The sequence below is a fragment of the Oncorhynchus masou genome, chromosome 23, assembly GCF_036934945.1.
Source record: "Oncorhynchus masou masou isolate Uvic2021 chromosome 23, UVic_Omas_1.1, whole genome shotgun sequence".
NCBI classification, from domain to species: Eukaryota; Metazoa; Chordata; class Actinopteri; order Salmoniformes; family Salmonidae; genus Oncorhynchus; species Oncorhynchus masou.
The window spans coordinates 925,485-940,870 of NC_088234.1; the positions used below are offsets into that span (position 1 = coordinate 925,485).

General features: G+C 31.3%; 1 protein-coding gene across 1 annotated transcript in view; it reads right to left on the bottom strand.

Moving 5' to 3' along the window:
* LOC135509864 (Fc receptor-like protein 2) overlaps positions 1-15,386 on the bottom strand; it is an 83,107-nt gene that overhangs the window by 56,865 nt on the left and 10,856 nt on the right. The window lies entirely within an intron of this gene.

Sequence of the window (15,386 nt, forward strand, 5' to 3'; positions counted from 1 at the left end):
ATAACTGATGAATACAGTAATATAACTGATGATGCCACTGGGTTAAAATAGAGCAGTAGTGATGAAAACAGTAATATAATTGATGGATACAGTATTACAACTGATGCATACAGTAATATAACTGATGAATACTGTAATATAACTGATGAAAACAGTAATATAACTGATGGATACAGTACTATAACTGATGATACCACTGTGTGAAAATAGAACAGTAGTGATGAATACAGTAATATAACTGATACCACTGGGTGTATATAGAGCAGTATAGATGCACTATTGTAAAGTGGCTGTTCCACTGGATGTCAGAAGGTGAATTGTTGTCGCTCTGATAAAGTAATATAAATGATGTAAATATTGATGAAGTAATATAACTGATGAATACAGTAATATAACTGATGAATACAGTAATATAACTAATGATGCCACTGGGTGAAAATAGAGCAGAAGTGATGAATACAGTAATATAACTGATGCATAAAGTAATATAACTGATGAATACAGTAATATAACTGATGAATACAGTAATATAACTGATGATGCCACTGGGTTAATTTAGAGCAGAAGTGATGAATACATTAATATAACTATTGAATACAGTAATATAACTGATGAATACAGTAATATAACTGATGATGCCACTGGGTTAAAATAGAGCAGTAGTGATGAATACAGTAATATAACTGATGAAAACAGTAATATAACTGATGAATACAGTAATATAACTGATGAATACAGTAATATAACTGATGATACCACTGGGTGAATATAGAGCAGAAGTGATGAATAAAGTAATATAACTGATGAAAAAGTAATATAACTGATGAAAACAGTAATAGAACTGATTATGCCACTGGGTAAAAATAGAACAGTAGTGATGAATACAGTAATATAACTGATGAAAACAGTAATATAACTGATGAATACAGTAATAGAACTGATGAATACAGTAATATAACTGACAATGGCACTGGGTGCAAATAGAACAGTAGTGATGAATAACGTTATATAACTGATGAATACAGTAACATAACTGATGAATACAGTAATATAACTGATGACTACAGTAATATAACTGATGAAAACAGTAATATAACTGATGATGCCACTGGGTTAATTTAGAGCAGAAGTGATGAATACAGTAATAGTAACTATTGAATACAGTAATATAACTGATGAATACAGTAATATAACTGATGATGCCACTGGGTTAATTTAGAGCAGAAGTGATGAATACAGTAATATAACTATTGAATACAGTAATATAACTGATGAATACAGTAATATAACTGATGATGCCACTGGGTTAAAATAGAGCAGAAGTGATGAATACAGTAATATAACTGATGAACACAGTAATATAACCGATGAAAACAGTAATATAACTGATGAATACAGTAATATAACTGATTAATACAGTAATATAACTGATGAATACAGTAATATAACTGATGAATACAGTATAACTGATATAATATAACTGATGAAAACAGTAATATAACAATGAATACAGTAATATAACTGATGAATACAGTAATATAACTGATGAATACAGTAATATAACGGATGAATACAGTAATATAACTGATGAAAACAGTAATATAACTGATGAATACAGTAATAGAACTGATGAATATAGTAATATAATTGACAATGGCACTGGGTGCAAATAGAACAGTAGTGATGAAAACAGTTATGTAACTGATGAATACAGTAACATAACTGATGAATACATATAACTGATGAATACAGTAACATAACTGATGAACACAATAATATAACTGATGAATACAGTAATATAACTGATGATGCCACTGGGTTAAAATAGAGCAAAAGTGATGAATACAGTAATATAACTATTGAATACAGGAATATAACTGATGAATACAGTAATATAACTGATGATGCCACTGGGTTCAAATAGACAGAAGTGATGAATACAGTAATATAACTGATGAATACAGTAATATAACTAATGATTCCACTGGGTGAAAATAGAGCAGAAGTGATGAATACAGTAATATAACTGATGCATAAAGTAATATAACTGATGAATACAGTAATATAACTGATGAATACAGTAATATAACTGATGATGCCACTGGGTTAAAATAGAGCAGAAGTGATGAATACAGTAATATAACTATTGAATACAGTAATATAACTGATGAATACAGTAATATAACTGATGATGCCACTGGGTTAAAATAGAGCAGTAGTGATGAATACAGTAATAGAACTGATGAATACAGTAATATAACTGATGAATACAGTAATATAACTGATGATACCACTGGGTGAATATAGAGCAGTAGTGATGAATAAAGTAATATAACTGATGAAAAAAGTAATATAACTGACGAATAGAGTAATAGAACTGATTATGCCACTGGGTAAAAATAGAACAGTAGTGATGAATACAGTAATATAACTGATGAAAACAGTAATATAACTGATGAATACAGTAATAGAACTGATGAATACAGTAATATAACTGACAATGGCACTGGGTGCAAATAGAACAGTAGTGATGAATAACGTTATATAACTGATGAATACAGTAACATAACTGATGAATACAGTAATATAACTGATGAATACAGTAATGTAACTGATGAATACAGTAATATAACTGATGATGCCACTGGGTTAATTTAGAGCAGAAGTGATGAATACAGTAATATAACTATTGAATACAATAATAGAACTGATGAATACAGTAATATAACTGATGAATACAGTAATATAACTGATGATACCACTGGGTGAATATAGAGCAGTAGTGATGAATAAAGTAATATAACTGATGAAAAAAGTAATATAACTGATGAATACAGTAATAGAACTGATTATGCCACTGGGTAAAAATAGAACAGTAGTGATGAATACAGTAATAAAACTGATGAAAACAGTAATATAAATGATGAATACAGTAATAGAACTGATGAATACAGTAATATAACTGACAATGGCACTGGGTGCAAATAGAACAGTAGTGATGAATAACGTTATATAACTGATGAATACAGTAACATAACTGATGAATACAGTAATATAACTGATGAATACAGTAATGTAACTGATGAATACAGTAATATAACTGATGATGCCACTGGGTTAATTTAGAGCAGTAGTGATGAATAAAGTAATATAACTGATGAAAAAAGTAATATAACTGATGAATACAGTAATAGAACTGATTATGCCACTGGGTAAAAATAGAACAGTAGTGATGAATACAGTAATATAACTGATGAAAACAGTAATATAACTGATGAATACAGTAATAGAACTGATGAATACAGTAATATAACTGACAATGGCACTGGGTGCAAATAGAACAGTAGTGATGAATAACGTTATATAACTGATGAATACAGTAACATAACTGATGAATACAGTAATATAACTGATGAATACAGTAATGTAACTGATGAATACAGTAATATAACTGATGATGCCACTGGGTTAATTTAGAGCAGAAGTGATGAATACAGTAATATAACTATTGAATACAATAATATAACTGATGAATACAGTAATATAACTGATGATGCCACTGGGTTAAAATAGAGCAGAAGTGATGAATACAGTAATATAACTGATGAATACAGTAATATAACTGATGATGCCACTGGGTTAAAATAGAGCAGAAGTGATTCTAGGGAGTTTTTCCTAGCCACCGTGCTTCTACACCTGCATTGCTTGCTGTTTGGGGTTTTAGGCTGCGTTTCTGTACAGCACTTTGAGATATCAGCTGATTAAAATATAAATAAATTTGATTTGATTTGATTTGATGCATACAGTAATATAACTGATGAATACAGTAATATAATTGATGGATACAGTATTACAACTGATGCATACAGTAATATAACTGATGAATACTGTAATATAACTGATGAAAACAGTAATATAACTGATGGATACAGTACTATAACTGATGATACCACTGTGTGAAAATAGAACAGTAGTGATGAATACAGTAATATAACTGATACCACTGGGTGAATATAGAGCAGTATTGATGAATAAAGTAATATAACTGATGAATACAGTAATATAACTGATGAATACAGTAATATAACTAATGATGCCACTGGGTGAAAATAGAGCAGAAGTGATGAATACAGTAATATAACTGATGCATAAAGTAATATAACTGATGAATACAGTAATATAACTGATGAGTACAGTAATATAACTGATGATGCCACTGGGTTAAAATAGAGCAGAAGTGATGAATACATTAATATAACTATTGAATACAGTAATATAACTGATGAATACAGTAATATAACTGATGATGCCACTGGGTTAAAATAGAGCAGTAGTGATGAATACAGTAATATAACTGATGAAAACAGTAATATAACTGATGAATACAGTAATATAACTGATGAATACAGTAATATAACTGATGATACCACTGGGTGAATATAGAGCAGTAGTGACGAATAAAGTAATATAACTGATGAAAAAAGTAATATAACTGATGAAAACAGTAATAGAACTGATTATGCCACTGGGTAAAAATAGAACAGTAGTGATGAATACAGTAATATAACTGATGAAAACAGTAATATAACTGATGAATACAGTAATAGAACTGATGAATACAGTAATATAACTGACAATGGCACTGGGTGCAAATAGAACAGTAGTGATGAATAACGTTATATAACTGATGAATACAGTAACATAACTGATGAATACAGTAATATAACTGATGACTACAGTAATATAACTGATGAAAACAGTAATATAACTGATGATGCCACTGGGTTAATTTAGAGCAGAAGTGATGAATACAGTAATAGTAACTATTGAATACAGTAATATAACTGATGAATACAGTAATATAACTGATGATGCCACTGGGTTAATTTAGAGCAGAAGTGATGAATACAGTAATATAACTATTGAATACAGTAATATAACTGATGAATACAGTAATATAACTGATGATGCCACTGGGTTAAAATAGAGCAGAAGTGATGAATACAGTAATATAACTGATGAACACAGTAATATAACCGATGAAAACAGTAATATAACTGATGAATACAGTAATATAACTGATTAATACAGTAATATAACTGATGAATACAGTAATATAACGTATGAATACAGAGGTATAACTGATGAAAACAGTAATATAACTGATGAAAACAGTAATATAACAATGAATACAGTAATATAACTGATGAATACAGTAATATAACTGATGAATACAGTAATATAACGGATGAATACAGTAATATAACTGATGAAAACAGTAATATAACTGATGAATACAGTAATAGAACTGATGAATATAGTAATATAATTGACAATGGCACTGGGTGCAAATAGAACAGTAGTGATGAAAACAGTTATGTAACTGATGAATACAGTAACATAACTGATGAATACAGTAACATAACTGATGAATACAGTAACATAACTGATGAACACAATAATATAACTGATGAATACAGTAATATAACTGATGATGCCACTGGGTTAAAATAGAGCAAAAGTGATGAATACAGTAATATAACTATTGAATACAGGAATATACCTGATGAATACAGTAATATAACTGATGATGCCACTGGGTTCAAATAGAGCAGAAGTGATGAATACAGTAATATAACTGATGAATACAGTAATATAACTAATGATTCCACTGGGTGAAAATAGAGCAGAAGTGATGAATACAGTAATATAACTGATGCATAAAGTAATATAACTGATGAATACAGTAATATAACTGATGAATACAGTAATATAACTGATGATGCCACTGGGTTAAAATAGAGCAGAAGTGATGAATACAGTAATATAACTATTGAATACAGTAATATAACTGATGAATACAGTAATATAACTGATGATGCCACTGGGTTAAAATAGAGCAGTAGTGATGAATACAGTAATAGAACTGATGAATACAGTAATATAACTGATGAATACAGTAATATAACTGATGATACCACTGGGTGAATATAGAGCAGTAGTGATGAATAAAGTAATATAACTGATGAAAAAAGTAATATAACTGACGAATAGAGTAATAGAACTGATTATGCCACTGGGTAAAAATAGAACAGTAGTGATGAATACAGTAATATAACTGATGAAAACAGTAATATAACTGATGAATACAGTAATAGAACTGATGAATACAGTAATATAACTGACAATGGCACTGGGTGCAAATAGAACAGTAGTGATGAATAACGTTATATAACTGATGAATACAGTAACATAACTGATGAATACAGTAATATAACTGATGAATACAGTAATGTAACTGATGAATACAGTAATATAACTGATGATGCCACTGGGTTAATTTAGAGCAGAAGTGATGAATACAGTAATATAACTATTGAATACAATAATAGAACTGATGAATACAGTAATATAACTGATGAATACAGTAATATAACTGATGATACCACTGGGTGAATATAGAGCAGTAGTGATGAATAAAGTAATATAACTGATGAAAAAAGTAATATAACTGATGAATACAGTAATAGAACTGATTATGCCACTGGGTAAAAATAGAACAGTAGTGATGAATACAGTAATAAAACTGATGAAAACAGTAATATAAATGATGAATACAGTAATAGAACTGATGAATACAGTAATATAACTGACAATGGCACTGGGTGCAAATAGAACAGTAGTGATGAATAACGTTATATAACTGATGAATACAGTAACATAACTGATGAATACAGTAATATAACTGATGAATACAGTAATGTAACTGATGAATACAGTAATATAACTGATGATGCCACTGGGTTAATTTAGAGCAGTAGTGATGAATAAAGTAATATAACTGATGAAAAAAGTAATATAACTGATGAATACAGTAATAGAACTGATTATGCCACTGGGTAAAAATAGAACAGTAGTGATGAATACAGTAATATAACTGATGAAAACAGTAATATAACTGATGAATACAGTAATAGAACTGATGAATACAGTAATATAACTGACAATGGCACTGGGTGCAAATAGAACAGTAGTGATGAATAACGTTATATAACTGATGAATACAGTAACATAACTGATGAATACAGTAATATAACTGATGAATACAGTAATGTAACTGATGAATACAGTAATATAACTGATGATGCCACTGGGTTAATTTAGAGCAGAAGTGATGAATACAGTAATATAACTATTGAATACAATAATATAACTGATGAATACAGTAATATAACTGATGATGCCACTGGGTTAAAATAGAGCAGAAGTGATGAATACAGTAATATAACTGATGAATACAGTAATATAACTGATGATGCCACTGGGTTAAAATAGAGCAGAATGATTCTAGGGATGATGCTTCTACACCTGCATTGCTTGCTGTTTGGGGTTTTAGGCTGCGTTTCTGTACAGCACTTTGAGATATCAGCTGATGTACGAAGGGCTATATAAATAAATTTGATTTGATTTGATTTGATGCATACAGTAATATAACTGATGAATACAGTAATATAATTGATGGATACAGTATTACAACTGATGCATACAGTAATATAACTGATGAATACTGTAATATAACTGATGAAAACAGTAATATAACTGATGGATACAGTACTATAACTGATGATACCACTGTGTGAAAATAGAACAGTAGTGATGAATACAGTAATATAACTGATACCACTGGGTGAATATAGAGCAGTATTGATGAATAAAGTAATATAACTGATGAATACAGTAATATAACTGATGAATACAGTAATATAACTAATGATGCCACTGGGTGAAAATAGAGCAGAAGTGATGAATACAGTAATATAACTGATGCATAAAGTAATATAACTGATGAATACAGTAATATAACTGATGAATACAGTAATATAACTGATGATGCCACTGGGTTAAAATAGAGCAGAAGTGATGAATACAGTAATATAACTATTGAATACAGTAATATAACTGATGAATACAGTAATATAACTGATGATGCCACTGGGTTAAAATAGAGCAGTAGTGATGAATACAGTAATATAACTGATGAAAACAGTAATATAATTGATGGATACAGTATTACAAATGATGATACCACTGGGTGAATATAGAGCAGTAGTGATGAATAAAGTAATATAACTGATGAAAACAGTAATATAACTGATGAATACAGTAATATAACTGATTATGCCACTGGGTTAATTTAGAGCAGAAGAGATGAATACAGTAATATAACTGATGAAAACAGTAATAGAACTGATGAATACAGTAATATAACTGACAATGGCACTGGGTGCAAATAGAACAGTAGTGATGAATAACGTTATATAACTGATGAATACAGTAATATAACCGATGAAAACAGTAATATAACATATGAATACAGAAGTATAACTGATGAAAACAGTAATATAACTGATGAATACAGTAATATAACTGATGATGCCACTGGGTTAATTTAGAGCAGAAGTGATGAATACAGTAATATAACTATTGAATACAGTAATATAACTGATGATGCCACTGGGTTAAAATAGAGCAGAAGTGATGAATACAGTAATATAACTGATGAACACAGTAATATAACCGATGAAAACAGTAATATAACATATGAATACAGAAGTATAACTGATGAAAACAGTAATATAACTGATGAATACAGTAATATAACTGATGAATACAGTAATATAACATATGAATACAGAAGTATAACTGATGAAAACAGTAATATAACTGATGAAAACAGTAATATAACTGATGATGCCACTGGGTTAAAATAGAGCAGAAGTGATGAATACAGTAATATAACTATTGAATACAGTAATATAACTGATGAATACAGTAATATAACTGATGATGCCACTGGGTTAAAATAGAGCAGTAGTGATGAATACAGTAATAGAACTGATGAATACAGTAATATAACTGATGAATACAGTAATATAACTGATGATACCACTGGGTGAATATAGAGCAGTAGTGATGAATAAAGTAATATAACTGATGAAAACAGTAATATAACTGATGAATACAGTAATATAACTGATTATGCCACTGGGTTAATTTAGAGCAGAAGAGATGAATACAGTAATATAACTGATGAAAACAGTAATAGAACTGATGAATACAGTAATATAACTGACAATGGCACTGGGTGCAAATAGAACAGTAGTGATGAATAACGTTATATAACTGATGAATACAGTAATATAACCGATGAAAACAGTAATATAACATATGAATACAGAAGTATAACTGATGAAAACAGTAATATAACTGATGAATACAGTAATATAACTGATGATGCCACTGGGTTAATTTAGAGCAGAAGTGATGAATACAGTAATATAACTATTGAATACAGTAATATAACTGATGATGCCACTGGGTTAAAATAGAGCAGAAGTGATGAATACAGTAATATAACTGATGAACACAGTAATATAACCGATGAAAACAGTAATATAACATATGAATACAGAAGTATAACTGATGAAAACAGTAATATAACTGATGAATACAGTAATATAACTGATGAATACAGTAATATAACATATGAATACAGAAGTATAACTGATGAAAACAGTAATATAACTGATGAAAACAGTAATATAACTGATGAATACAGTAATATAACTGATGAATACAGTAATATAACTGATGAATACAGGAATATAACTGATGAATACAGTAATAGAAGTGATGAAAACAGTAATATAACATATGAATACAGTAATATAACTGATGAAAACAGTCATATAACTGATGAATACAGTAATATAACTGATGAATACAGTAATATAACTGATACCACTGGGTGAATATAGAGCAGTAGTGATGAATAAAGTAATATAACTGATGAAAACAGTAATATAACTGATGAATACAGTAATAGAACTGATGAATACAGTAATATAACTGATGATGCCACTGGGTTAAAATAGAGCAGAAGTGATGAATACAGTAATATAACCATTGAATACAGTAATATACCTGATGAATACAGTAATATAACTGATGATGCCACTGGGTTAAAATAGAGCAGAAGTGATGAATACAGTAATATAACTGATGAATACAGTAATATAACTGATGAATACAGTAATATTACTGATGATGCCACTGGGTTAAAATAGAGCAGAAGTGATGAATACAGTAATATAACTGATTTGTAAGTCGCTCTGGATAAGAGCGTCTGCTAAATGACTTAAATGTAAATGTAAAATGACCACAGTAATATAACTATTGCTTACAGTAATATAACTGATGAATACAGTAATATAACTGATGATGCCACTGGGTTAATATAGAGCAGTATTAATGAATAAAGTAATATAACTGATGAATACAGTTATATAACTGATGAAAACAGTAATATAACTAATGATGCCACTGGGTGAAAATAGAGCAGAAGTGATGAATACAGTAATATAACTGATGCATAAAGTAATATAACTGATGAATACAGTAATATAACTGATGAATACAGTAATATAACTGATGAAAACAGTAATATAACTGATGGATACAGTAATATAACTGATGAATACAGTAATATAACTGATGATGCCACTGGGTGAAAATAGAACAGTAGTGATGAATACAGTAATTTAACTGATAGCAATGGGTGAATATAGAGCAGTAGTGATGAATAAAGTAATATAACTGATGAAAACAGTAATATAACTGATGAATACAGTAATATAACTGATTAATACAGCAATATAACTGATGAATACAGTAATATAAAGTATGAATACAGAAGTATAACTGATGAAAACAGTTATATAACTGATGAAAACAGTAATATAACTGATGAAGACAGTAATATAACTGATGAATACAGTAATATAACTGATGAATACAGTAATATAACGGATGAATACAGTAATATAACTGATGAAAACAGTAATATAACTGATGAATACAGTAATATAACTGATGAATAAAGTAATATAACTGATGAAAACAGTAATATAACTGATGAAAACAGTAATATAACGTATGAATACAATAATATAACTGATGAAAAGAGTAATATAACTGATGAATACAGTAATATAACTGATGAATACAGTAATATAACTGATGAATACAGTAATATAACTGATACCACTGGGCGAATATAGAGCAGTAGTGATGAATAAAGTAATATAACTGATGAAAACAGTAATATAACTGATGATGCCACTGGGTAAAAATAGAACAGTAGTGATGAATACAGTAATATAACTGATGAAAACAGTAATATAACTGATGAATACAGTAATAGAACTGATGAATATAGTAATATAACTGACAATGGCACTTGGTGCAAATAGAACAGTAGTGATGAATACAGTTATATAACTGATGAATACAGTAACATAACTGATGAATACAGTAACATAACTGATGAATACAGTAACATAACTGATGAATACAGTAATATAACTGATGATGCCACTGGGTTAAAATAGAGCAGAAGTGATGAATACAGTAATATAACTATTGAATACAGTAATATACCTGATGAATACAGTAATATAACTGATGATGCCACTGGGTTAAAATAGAGCAGAAGTGATGAATACATTAATATAACTGATGAATACAGTAATATAACTGATGAATACAGTAATATAACTGATGATGCCACTGGGTTAAAATAGAGCAGAAGTGATGAAAACAGTAATATAACTGATGAATACAGTAATATAACTGATGATGCCACTGGGTTAAAATAGAGCAGAAGTGATGAATACAGTAATATAACTGATGAATACAGTAATATAATTGATGGATACAGTATTACAACTGATGCATACAGTAATATAACTGATGAATACTGTAATATAACTGATGAAAACAGTAATATAACTGATGAAAACAGTAATATAACTGATGGATACAGTAATATAACTGATGAATACGGTAATATAACTGATGAATACAGTAATATAACTAATGATGCCACTGGGTGAAAATAGAGCAGAAGTGATGAATACAGTAATATAACTGATGCATAAAGTAATATAACTGATGAATACAGTAATATAACTGATGAATACAGTAATATAACTGATGATGCCACTGGGTTAAAATAGAGCAGAAGTGATGAATACAGTAATATAACTATTGAATACAGTAATATAACTGATGAATACAGTAATATAACTGATGATGCCACTGGGTTAAAATAGAGCAGAAGTGAGGCATACAGTAATATAACTGATGAATACAGTAATATAATTGATGAATACTGTATTACAACTGATGCATACAGTAATATAACTGATGAATACAGTAATATAATTGATGGATACAGTATTACAACTGATGCATACAGTAATATAACTGATGAATACAGTAATATAACTGATGAAAACAGTAATATAACTGATGAAAACAGTAATATAACTGATGGATACAGTAATATAACTGATGAATACAGTAATATAACTGATGAAGCCACTGGGTGAAAATAGAACAGTAGTGATGAATACAGTAATTTAACTGATAGCACTGGGTGAATATAGAGCAGTAGTGATGAATAAAGTAATATAACTGATGAAAACAGTAATATAACTGATGAATACAGTAATATAACTGATTATGCCACTGGATAAAAATAGAACAGTTGTGATTAATACAGTTATATAACTGATAAATACAGTAATATAACTGATGAATACAGTAATATAACTGATGAATACAGTAATATAACTGATGATGCCACTGGGTTAAAATAGAGCAGAAGTGATGAATGCATTAATATAACTATTGAATACAGTAATATAACTGATGAATACAGTAATATAACTGATGAATACAGTAATATAACTGATGATGCCACTGGGTTAAAATAGAGCAGAAGTGATGCATACAGTAATATAACTGATGAATACAGTAATATAACTGATGGATACAGTAATATAACTGATGATACCACTGGGTGAAAATAGAACAGTAGTGATGAATACAGTAATATAACTGATACCACTTGGTGAATATAGAGCAGTAGTGATGAATAAAGTAATATAACTGATGAATACAGTAATATAACTGATGAAAACAGTAATATAACTTATGAATACAGTAATATAACTGCTGACACTGGGTGAAAAAATAGCAGTAGTGACGAATACAGTAACATAACTGATGAATACAGCAATATAACTGATGAATACAGTAAAATAACTGATGAATACAGTATTAGAACTGATGCATACAGTAATATAACTGATGAATACAGTAATATAACTGATGAATACAGAATTATAACTGCTACCACTGTGTGAAAACATAGCAGTAGTGAGGAATACAGTAATATAACTGATGAATACAGGAATATAATTGATGGAAACAGTTATATAACTGATGATACCACTGGGTGAAAATAGAACAGTAGTGATGAATACAGTAATATAACTGATGAATACAGTAATATAACTGATGATACCACTGGGTGAAAATAGAACAGTAATGATGAATACAGTAATATAACTGATGAATACAGTAATATAACTGATGAATACAGTAATATAACTGATGAATACAGTAATATAACTGATGATACCACTGGGTGAAAATAGAACAGTAGTGATGAATACAGTAATATAACTGATGAATACAGTAATATAACTGATGAATACAGTATTATAACTAATGAATACAGTTATATAACTAATGAATACAGTAATATAACTGATGAATACAGTAATATAACTGATGGATACAGTAATATAACGGATGATACCACTGGGTGAAAATAGAACAGTAGTGATGAATACAGTAATATAACTGATGAATACAGTAATATAACTGATACCACTGAGTGAAAATAGAGTATCGTGATGAATACGGTAATATAACTGATGCATACAGTAATATAACTGATGAAAACAGTAATATAACTGATGAATACAGTAATATAACTGATGAATACAGATTCCCAGAACACAGGATGAGATGTTACTATCCTTTGTGCAAGCACTTCCATGAGTTAATGAACAGTGAGCGTGGTGAAATTTGGGGAGCGCATCGTCAGTAGTGTACCTTTGGTTCCTAGGGTGTTTCGGCCTTTCACACTATACACCCTCCCCAAAGGCGGCCAGCGACAGGGTGATCAATCCTACGCTTGCGTCCCATTCCCAATTAGTCATAGGAGTTGCCTTGTTGTTGATAGCCAACATCCCATGGGACTACGCATGGCAGGGGCGTCCTCCTCCCTGAGTCAAGCATTGTTGACCGCATACCTCCTGGCCCTCTCACTTCGGGGCCCAGCTGGGGTCTTTCCTCTTCATCCAGAGCCACTGACTGCTGCCTTCTGCCGCCTCTGATACAGCTTTGATTGCCGAACGCTGGCTCTGGCCCTTAATTCCCAGGTCTCTAAGCAGTCTGGTTGTAGATGTTGCCACAAAACCTCTGCAGCCCACCTCCACTGGTCGGACTTCTGTGTTCCAGCCATGATGCCGTGCTTCGGCAGCTAGATCAGCATAGCGCAGATGTTTTCGCTCATAAGCCTCATCTACTGAGTTTTCCCAGGGTACTGTGAGCTCAATGATGAAGACCTTATTGAGTGAACAGGACCAGAGCACCATGTCAGGTCTTAGGGTGGTGGTTGCGATCTCCGGAGGAAACACAAGTTGCCGGCCAATGTCAGCTAGCATTTTCCAGTCGCGGGCCAAGCGCAGCTGGTCTCGCTCTAATGGTGTAGAGCCGCTCTTCGGTGGTTTAACCCCTTCGCGGACAAAGTGATGATGCCACTGGGTGTAAATAGAGCATCGTGATGAACACAGTATTATTCCCTTCATTGAAATGAGTTCACAACAGATGTTACGTTCTCCATCCTAAATGTCCCCCTATTCCCAATGTAGTTCACTACTTTTGGCCTATGAACAGGGTGCAATTTAGGGGAGGGTTACAGAGCTAGAGACTGCATGGTCACAGAAAACCATCAGGTCTGCCAGTAGTGGGGTACAGAGATAGAGACTGCAGGGTCACAGAAAACCATCAGGTCTGCCAGTAGTGGGGTACAGAGATAGAGACTGTCAGAGACTGCAGGGTCACAGAAAACCATCAGGTCTGCCAGTAGTGGGGTACAGAGCTAGAGACTGCAGGGTCACAGAAAACCATCAGGTCTGCCAGTAGTGGGGTACAGAGATAGAGACTGCAGGGTCACAGAAAACCATCAGGTCTGCCAGTAGTGGGGTACAGAGATAGAGACTGCAGGGTCACAGAAAACCATCAGGTCTGCCAGTAGTGGGGTACAGAGATAGAGACTGCAGGGTCACAGAAAACCATCAGGTCTGCCAGTAGTGGGGTACAGAGATAGAGACTGCAGGGTCACAGAAAACCATCAGGTCTGCCAGTAGTGGGGTACAGAGATAGAGACTGTCAGAGACTGCAGGGTC